The sequence below is a fragment of the Rana temporaria genome, unplaced genomic scaffold (assembly GCF_905171775.1).
Source record: "Rana temporaria unplaced genomic scaffold, aRanTem1.1, whole genome shotgun sequence".
Taxonomy (NCBI): domain Eukaryota; kingdom Metazoa; phylum Chordata; class Amphibia; order Anura; family Ranidae; genus Rana; species Rana temporaria.
In genome coordinates, this window is record NW_024404531.1 from 1236 (window position 1) to 9713 (window position 8478).

An 8478-nucleotide genomic window follows, 5' to 3' on the forward strand; every position below is an offset into this window, starting at 1 on the left:
TTGGTTGGTGGTGCATCTGATGTGAGGAGGAAGGGTGGATTCTGTCTGCAATTGTGAAAGAAGTGATCTGGGAGGCGAGATGTGGATACAGGAAAGGAAGTTTTGTGGTGTCTGAAGAAGAATGTAGAATTGGGTGCTAAGCAAGTTGTACTGTGTTTTGCTGTATGACCGGAAAAAGTTGGGAGTGGAGGAGGCGAATGTTTTTTGGAATTTTGGGAGGTGGAGGTTGTGATGAGGTGATGGGAGGGGGTGGGAAATGTTTTTATGTTTGTGTTTAATGTTGTTCTTTTAAGCTGCTACGGTTTTATAAAGATACTTACCCGAATGATTGATATGAACGCTGGCCTGATCTTTTGAAAGTTTTCTTGAAGAAGTCTTGAGTATGCGATTCATGCTGAAGGGAAAGGAAAAAAAAAAAAAAAAAAAAAATCTGTTCTTATCAGTTTAATATCTGATACGTCCCCTATCTGGGGGACCATATATTAAATGGATTTTTAGAACAGGGAGATGGAAGAAGAGCTTGCTCTGTCCACTCCACGCATCGACCTGGTATTGCAGTACCTCCAGGACCGGTGCACCCCTCTCTTACGCAGTGTCAAAAAATAGATTTAACTGGAACATCATCCAACTTGTTTGTCTTGTGTGTTCTTGTTGCTTGCTGCTGACAATGTTTCTTGCTTAAACTCGGTTCCGTGCTCCAATAAACTGGCATTTAACCCTTGTGTCTTTGTCTTCATTGCTTCTTGTCACTTTCTTGCCAAATGCCACTACTTTATCAAGTTACCTGTACAGCAACACCTAGATTTAGTCAGGGCATCCAATTTTCGACAAGTCAGCTAGTGTTCTACTCCTCGCTCTCTCTTTCCTAAGGCCCAAAATGAAGCCTTCGATAAGCAGTGACTACTCTGCTGACAAACAAGGGGGCTGAATTTGCTCCATTGCTGTGTGCCTTGCTGCATGCAGCAGCTAGCTAGAAAAGTCAGCTGTGGCAAGGGTTTTTTTTATTTTTATCCCGAGGATCCCTTAGTCTTTGACTCCCTCTAGTGGCCCTCGATTTTCTTCCACGTTATGTTAACTAAGTCCACGTTATGCTAACTAGGAGGCCGGCCCATGCAAATGATTTTCCTTGTTGAACGTGAACGAGGAGCAACGAGAAGCACCTGAACGTGTGCAATTCTTATTTTGGGATGACTGAGGGTCATGACTGGGCTCCAGCAGTGTTGGGCAGGTGTCAGAAAAGGGTGGATTGTCCAGTAGACAGGGGGTCAGGCCTGTAGACCAGCGACACCCGTCTGGCTGAAGATTCACACCTCCGGACAGCCTAGACTGGGGGGAAGGGCGCTTGCGGGTACAGGCAAACGGGCAACTCTCAGCGAGCCCTCCGGTGGGGCCAGAAAGCCGCTCGCTCGGAACAGAGAATAATTGGGTTATCGCTTCTCGGCCTTTTGGCTAGGATCAAGTGTAGTTTCTACCTTGGTCTTGGCCTTAAGGTAACGACCGGTGCCAGTCCCTCTCGGCCTTGGGGTGTTTCCTTAATTGGTACACCCCATGCTGCTATTGGGGGGGACGCCACCGGGAGTGAACGAGTCGTGATCGCCTCTCCCTACCATCCTTGTGGTGGCTGTGGGTTTGGTGGGCGTGATGGTTGGGCCTCCGAGCGCTCCCAACACTGTAAGGCTGGCCGTGGCCGAGCTGAGACGTAGCGTTGTTGGGTTGCACTTCATTCAGAAGGAGTTGATTGAGGGACTTGCTTGGGATGCCGAGAGAATCGATTTTTTGCATGCAGTGTTTCCCCACCACCGGAATGTATGACGTTACTTTCTGGAAGAAGGAAGATCTGCACACATGTCTGCTTCGGTCACAAGAGAAGGAGGGCCATGAAAAGCTGGAAGGGATCGTGTTCCTGTCGAGTGAGACGAAAGAGCGGCTCCCCATCACTGTGCATATGTACAATCCCTTTGTACGTGATGGGGAGATCGCTGCCTTTTTACTTAGGTACTGCGAGTCAGTTTCTGCGGGCGTGAAACTGAAAAACGTTCTCGGTACCTTTAACGGGCAGCGGAGATTCTGGGTTACCTTGAAGGCGGATAAAGAGGGCATCTTTGGCGTCCGGCACCCCCCTCAGTCCTTCTCCATCGGGAGTAATCGCGGCTACTTGTGGTACCCTGGCCAGCCGCTTTTCTGCAGGCAATGCTTTGCATTTGGACACACGAAGGACCAGTGTGAGGCCGGGTTGACCTGCCGTAACTGCTTCAAGCAGGGTCACGGGGCGAGCCAGTGTCCAGAGGGGAAGAGCTGCCACATCTGTGGGAGCCGAACCCACCTGGCTAGGCAGTGCCCCAAGGTATCAAGAACAACTGAGCCCACAACCGTGGTGGCGGAAATTAGGGCGGTGGAGGCTCCTGAGACGGTTGTGGGCAGGAGGGTGCTGTCCTACGCAGATGTGGCCAGAGGTGGTCCTCCGGCTACCGCCGTGGGTCTCCCAAGATCAGGCCCCCGTGCTACCCGAGGAAGTGGTGGTGCGGGCCGATGCCTGCCCACCGATGGAGGGTGAGCCGGGCCTCTCCCCTCTGGACGCCGTGGGGGAGGAGGGGACCTCTTCTCTTCCCGAGAGGAGTGTCCCGAGCACCTCGCGGCCGAGGGGAGGTGGAGGAGAGCGGTATGGAGTCGGAGGGCTCGGAGGTGGAAGGGATGGAAGTAGGGAAGCCTTCCTTGAAAAGGAAGATGGAGGGCGCAGAGGCCCCTACTTCCTCCCAGGACATTGGCTCTTTTCCAGACTCCCCGGACCCCGGGTCATCTGAAGCAGTGGTCGACTCGGACTCGTCACACTCCCCATCTTATGTGACCACTGGTCAGGTGTCCAGCCTGCAGGAGGTGATGGGGTACTGCAAGGCCGATCAAGAGGAGAAGGCTGAGAAGAAGGCCGGTGGGGTAAGTACCGGATCCGGAGTAGGTTTGCGGACGAGGGCGAAGGGTAACCCGGGAAAACAAAAGAAGAAAAAGAAATGACAGGGATATGACCCCTTCCTGATTTTCTATGGCCTTACGGGTGTCTTCCCTCAATTGCAGAAGTATTGGGACGACCTGCAGGCGGGCAGCTATTTTTAAAATCTTGGCCGGATATGCTGCGGATATCTACTGCCTGCAGGACTGCAATTTGAGGGAAGCCCCCCACACCGCTAATTGGACCCTTGGGGATGCGGTGTGGTCCTTGGGCCGAAGCAGAAATACGGGAGTGGGGATTTTTTTAAAAAATATTAAGGTTTTGAGGAAGGTGGAGGTGGAAGTGGGAAGATGTTTGTGTGTGTTTTTACAATATGGGGGTATTTGTTTTAAACTTTTTTGCGTGTATGCACCGGTGGACAAGAAGGGAAGGCTGGACCTGTGGAGAAGATGGAGTTTTTTTTAGGGGGGAGGGATCCTGTTATTGTGTGTGGTGATTTTAATTGTATTTTACGGAGTGGGGATAGGTGTGGGGGTGGTGGTGGGGACGTTGATAAATCTGGGAAGGAGTTAGGGGAGGTTTTACGTTTGTTTGGATTAAGGGATGTGGGTGAAGATGGTGGTTTTACGTATTTTAGTGATCGGGGTAATGTTAAGTCACGAATTGATTTTTGTTTTATTTCTAAAAATTTACAGGTGGATCATTTTACTGTGCGACGGGAGCCTTTCTCGGACCATGGTAGGATCGAATGTGTTGTGAGTATGGATCCGGAGGTAATGTATGGTAAAGGTGTGTGGAAGTTGAATGTGGAGTTATTGGAAGATGAGAATGTGAAAAGAGAGTATGGGGTGTTTTTTGGAAGACTGAAGAGGAGAAGGAATGATTTTTTAAGTGTGATTGAGTGGTGGGAATGGGTGAAAGAGCAGACTAAGAGATTTTTTGTAAGAAAGGGGTGTGAGATTGCGAGGAAGGAGCGTGAGGTGTATGAATGGTGGCTGAAGAGGTTGGAATATTTGGAAGAGCTGAGAGAATGTGGAGAGGATGTGGGGTGTGATTTAGTGGAAGCAAGGAGAAAGTTGAGAGTGTTTATGGAACGGAAGGGGAGAGAGATTATGTCGCAAGCGAGGATGGTGGTGAAAGAGAAGGATGAGAAGTGCACGCGGTTTTTCTTTAAGAAGGTGTATGGTGGGAAGGTGGAGCTGTCAAGTGTGTTGGATGAGAATGGGCTGGAAGTGAATGGGAAGGAGAGAGTGGGGGAAGAAGTGTGCAAGTTTTATGCAGGTTTGTATAAGGAAAAGAAGAGGGATGCGAGAGTTGAGAAGGATGTGTTGAAGCAGGTGGAGATGTGTTTGGATTTGGATGATAAGAGTATGTTAGGGGAGAAAGTGAGTAAGGGTGAACTTGATGAATGTTTTGGAAGCATGAAGAAAGGGAAGACGCCTGGTAGTGATGGTTTGCCTGTTGAGTTTTATTGCGCGTTTTGGGATGTGATTGGGGATTGTGTGTATGAGATGGTGATGAAAGTTCTGGAAGTTGGGAGGATGCCTGAGTCTATGCTGAAGAGTGTGATTGTTTTGTTGTACAGAAAGGTGATAAGCGTGAGTTGAAAAATTGGAGGCCTATATCATTGTTGAATGTGGACTATAAGTTGGTGGCGAAAGTGTTGGCGAATAGGTTGCGTGCGGTGGTGGAGAAATTGGTGGGAGAGGAGCAAGTGTGTGCGGTGCCTGGGAGGTCGATTGCTGAAAGTTTGGTGAGTCTGAGGGATGTGTTGTGGTTATGTAAGGAGAGGAAGCAGGAGGTGGCTGTGTTGGCTGTGGATTTTGAGAAAGCGTTTGATAGAGTGTCGCATGATTTTATGTTCAAAGTGTTGAGGAGGATGGGGATACCTGAGGTTTTGATTGGTTGGATTAAGTGTTTGTACAGAGGTATGGTAAGTAAGGTTTTGGTGAATGGGTGGTTGACGAATGATATAGACATTGGGTCTGGAGTGAGACAGGGATGCCCGTTGTCGCCTGTTTTGTTTGTTTGTGTAATTGAGCCATTGTTGAGGATGTTGGCGAAAGATAAGTGTGTGAGGGGAGTGGAGGTTCCTGGGAGTGGTGGCAGGGTTCTGAAGGTGATTGGATATATGGATGATGTTACTGTGGTTTGCAAGGATATGATAGGGTTAAGAAGGGTGAAATTGTTGATTGATATTTTTTGTATGGCGAGTGGGTTTTGTGTGAATATGGGGAAGAGTGAGTGCAAGTTGTTTGGAGTGTGGGGAACGGTTGAACAATGTGGTTGGAAGTTTTGTGTTGGAGGATTGAGGATTTTGGGGGTTAAGTTTGATGGAGATTTGTATGGGAGAGAGAGTTGGCAGGATGTGTTGGCGAGAGTGAAGAAGAAAGTGGATTTTTGGTCTCTAAGGACTTTATCGATGGAAGGGAAAGTGTTGGTTGTGAAAGCGGTTGTGATTCCTATTTTGTTATTTTTGTATTGTGTGTTTCCGGCGCCTGACAGAGTGATGAAGCAGATTGTGAGAGTGTGTTTTATGTTTCTTTGGTCGTCGCGGATGGAGAAGTTGAAGAGAGAGAAAGTGATGAAAGGTGCAATGAATGGTGGGAAGGGTATGGTGAGTATTGAGAAGTTTCTGGTGGTGAAGTATGTAAGTATGTGTGTGAGATTAAGTGAGAAAGAGAGTATTGCAGGATGTATGGTGAGGTATGCTGGTGGCAGTGTGTTGCGGAAATGTAAGTTGTGTGAGGTTGATCTGAGGAAGCCTGTATGTTTTGTGGCGCCTTGGTTTTATGTGAGGATTGATAGGTGTATGAGGAGGTATGAGTTGCGAGATGTGACGCGGGATAAATGGTGTGAGAGTAAGAAGATTGTGCAGTTGTTGAAAGAGAGGGAGGAAGTGGAAGGAATAGGTGGTTTGAGAGTTGCTGAATGTAAGAAAGTCTGGAAGAATGTGTGTTGTAAGGGTTTGGACAATAGGCAGAAAGACATTGCATGGATGGGGGTGCATGGGTGTCTGCCTACTAGGGAATTTCAGAGAAGGAGAAGGTTGATTGATAGTGAGGTGTGTCCGAGGAGTGGGTGTGGGGGGATTGAGAGAGTGATACATGTGTTTTGGGAGTGTCGGTATGCTAGGAAAATATGGAGTAGGATGGAAAAGATGGTGAAGGGATTGACTGGTGTGGATGTTTTAACGTATGAGATGGTGTTGTATGGTTTGTGTGATTTGCCGAGGAATGAGGAGAGATTGCTGTGGGTAGTGGTTAATTGTGTTAAGGAATGTTTGTGGGATGTGCGTAATATTTTTATTTTTAGACAGGAGATTGTTAAAGTGAGGGAGTGTGTGGCCATGGTCCGAGGAAGGATTTTTAACTATGCATATTATGATTTTAAGAAATTGGGTGAGGGTGATGCACGGAGGTTGTGGAAAATAGATGTGTGGAAACAATGGTGTGTATAGTATGTTTTTTGGGATTATGTTTGATGATGTTCTTATTTGTGATAAATTAACCTTTTTGTTTTTGTCTTTCAGGGTGAGTGCAGGTGGTGGTGAAGGGACAGTGTGGAGAAAGTGTACAGGAGTGTTTTTTGTTTGTGTAGGGATAGGGTTGAGGGATAGTATATTGTAGGGGTAGTTTGTGCTAATTGATGGGTGGAAGGGGTTCCTTTGTACAATATTTTTCTTGTGAACTTTATTTGCTGTATTCTTTTGTTATATATTTTTTGTTGCTATATTTTTTTGTCGTTATATATTTTCTTGTTATTTTGCTATGTACCATTGGGGTTTTGTGGGAGGGTTTTGTGGGAGGGTTTTGTGGGAGGGTTTTGTGGGAGGGTTTTGTGGGAGGGATGTGGGTGTTTTTATGTAAATATTGTAAACCTTTTTGTATTCTTTGTATTTTATTTTTTTTGTACCTTATTGTAAACCGTTTTGTTATTTCATGTATTTTATTTTTTGTACAAATGTTATAAGATCTTATTTTTGTACATATTTTGTCAAATGTTACTTTGTATTTTACTTGTGAAATTTTAAATAAAAGAATTAAAAAAAAATCTGTTCTTATCAGTTTAATATCTGATACGTCCCCTATCTGGGGACCATATATTAAATGGATTTTTAGAACAGGGAGATGGAAGAAGAGCTTGCTCTGTCCACTCCACGCATCGACCTGGTATTGCAGTACCTCCAGGACCGGTGCACCCCTCTCTTACGCAGTGTCAAAAAATAGATTTAACTGGAACATCATCCAACTTGTTTGTCTTGTGTGTTCTTGTTGCTTGCTGCTGACAATGTTTCTTGCTTAAACTCGGTTCCGTGCTCCAATAAACTGGCATTTAACCCTTGTGTCTTTGTCTTCATTGCTTCTTGTCACTTTCTTGCCAAATGCCACTACTTTATCAAGTTACCTGTACAGCAACACCTAGATTTAGTCAGGGCATCCAATTTTCGACAAGTCAGCTAGTGTTCTACTCCTCGCTCTCTCTGTCCTAAGGCCCAAAATGAAGCCTTCGATAAGCAGTGACTACTCTGCTGACAAACAAGGGGGCTGAATTTGCTCCATTGCTGTGTGCCTTGCTGCATGCAGCAGCTAGCTAGAAAAGTCAGCTGTGGCAAGGGTTTTTTTTATTTTTATCCCGAGGATCCCTTAGTCTTTGACTCCCTCTAGTGGCCCTCGATTTTCTTCCACGTTATGTTAACTAAGTCCACGTTATGCTAACTAGGAGGCCGGCCCATGCAAATGATTTTCCTTGTTGAACGTGAACGAGGAGCAACGACAAGCACCTGAACGTGTGCAATTCTTATTTTGGGATGACTGAGGGTCATGACTGGGCTCCAGCAGTGTTGGGCAGGTGTCAGAAAGGGGTGGATTGTCCAGTAGACAGGGGGTCAGGCCTGTAGACCAGCGACACCCGTCTGGCTGAAGATTCACACCTCCGGACAGCCTAGACTGGGGGGAAGGGCGCTTGCCGGGTACAGGCAAACGGGCAACTCTCAGCGAGCCCTCCGGTGGGGCCAGAAAGCCGCTCGCTCGGAACAGAGAATAATTGGGTTATCGCTTCTCGGCCTTTTGGCTAAGATCAAGTGTAGTTCTGCTGCATTTGTGAGTAGTCAGAAGGTGCCCGGGGTACCCGACGGTCGGCCTTGGGGGGATCGTTCCTCTTCGGAGGGGCCCCCCCTTGCTGCTATTGGCCTTAGGCTTAGTCCCCGGGCAACGGGAAGCGATCGCCTTATCCAAGGCGTAGTCGGACGGTTGGCGGAGCCAGGGGGTTCCCCTTGTGGGGCCCCCTAAGTGGGCGAGCGAATCTTCAGGCTCTTTTCAGAATGGCGATCCGAGGAATGCGGGATTCGCTTCGTTTCCTGGTAAAGCCAGGATTCGAGAAAGACGTGACCTTGAGGACCGTGGTGGTTGATCTCCTGACGGGTGCATTGGGCCTAGCGGTAAGAGAGATATTTTGTTTGCAAGATTTCCCGAACCAGGGTCTTTATGATGTGACCTTCTCTTCCACTGAGGTTGCCTGGAACACCTATGAGA

General features: G+C 47.5%; 1 non-coding gene and 1 pseudogene across 1 annotated transcript; both read left to right on the forward strand.

Moving 5' to 3' along the window:
• The first annotated feature begins 348 nt into the window (after positions 1-348).
• Positions 349-583, forward strand: LOC120922149 (annotated as a pseudogene).
• Positions 584-6968: 6385 nt separating this feature from the next.
• LOC120922138 lies at positions 6969-7150 on the forward strand. The gene has a single exon (XR_005745087.1). It is a non-coding gene; the product is annotated as a U2 spliceosomal RNA (small nuclear RNA).
• Positions 7151-8478: the final 1328 nt, after the last annotated feature.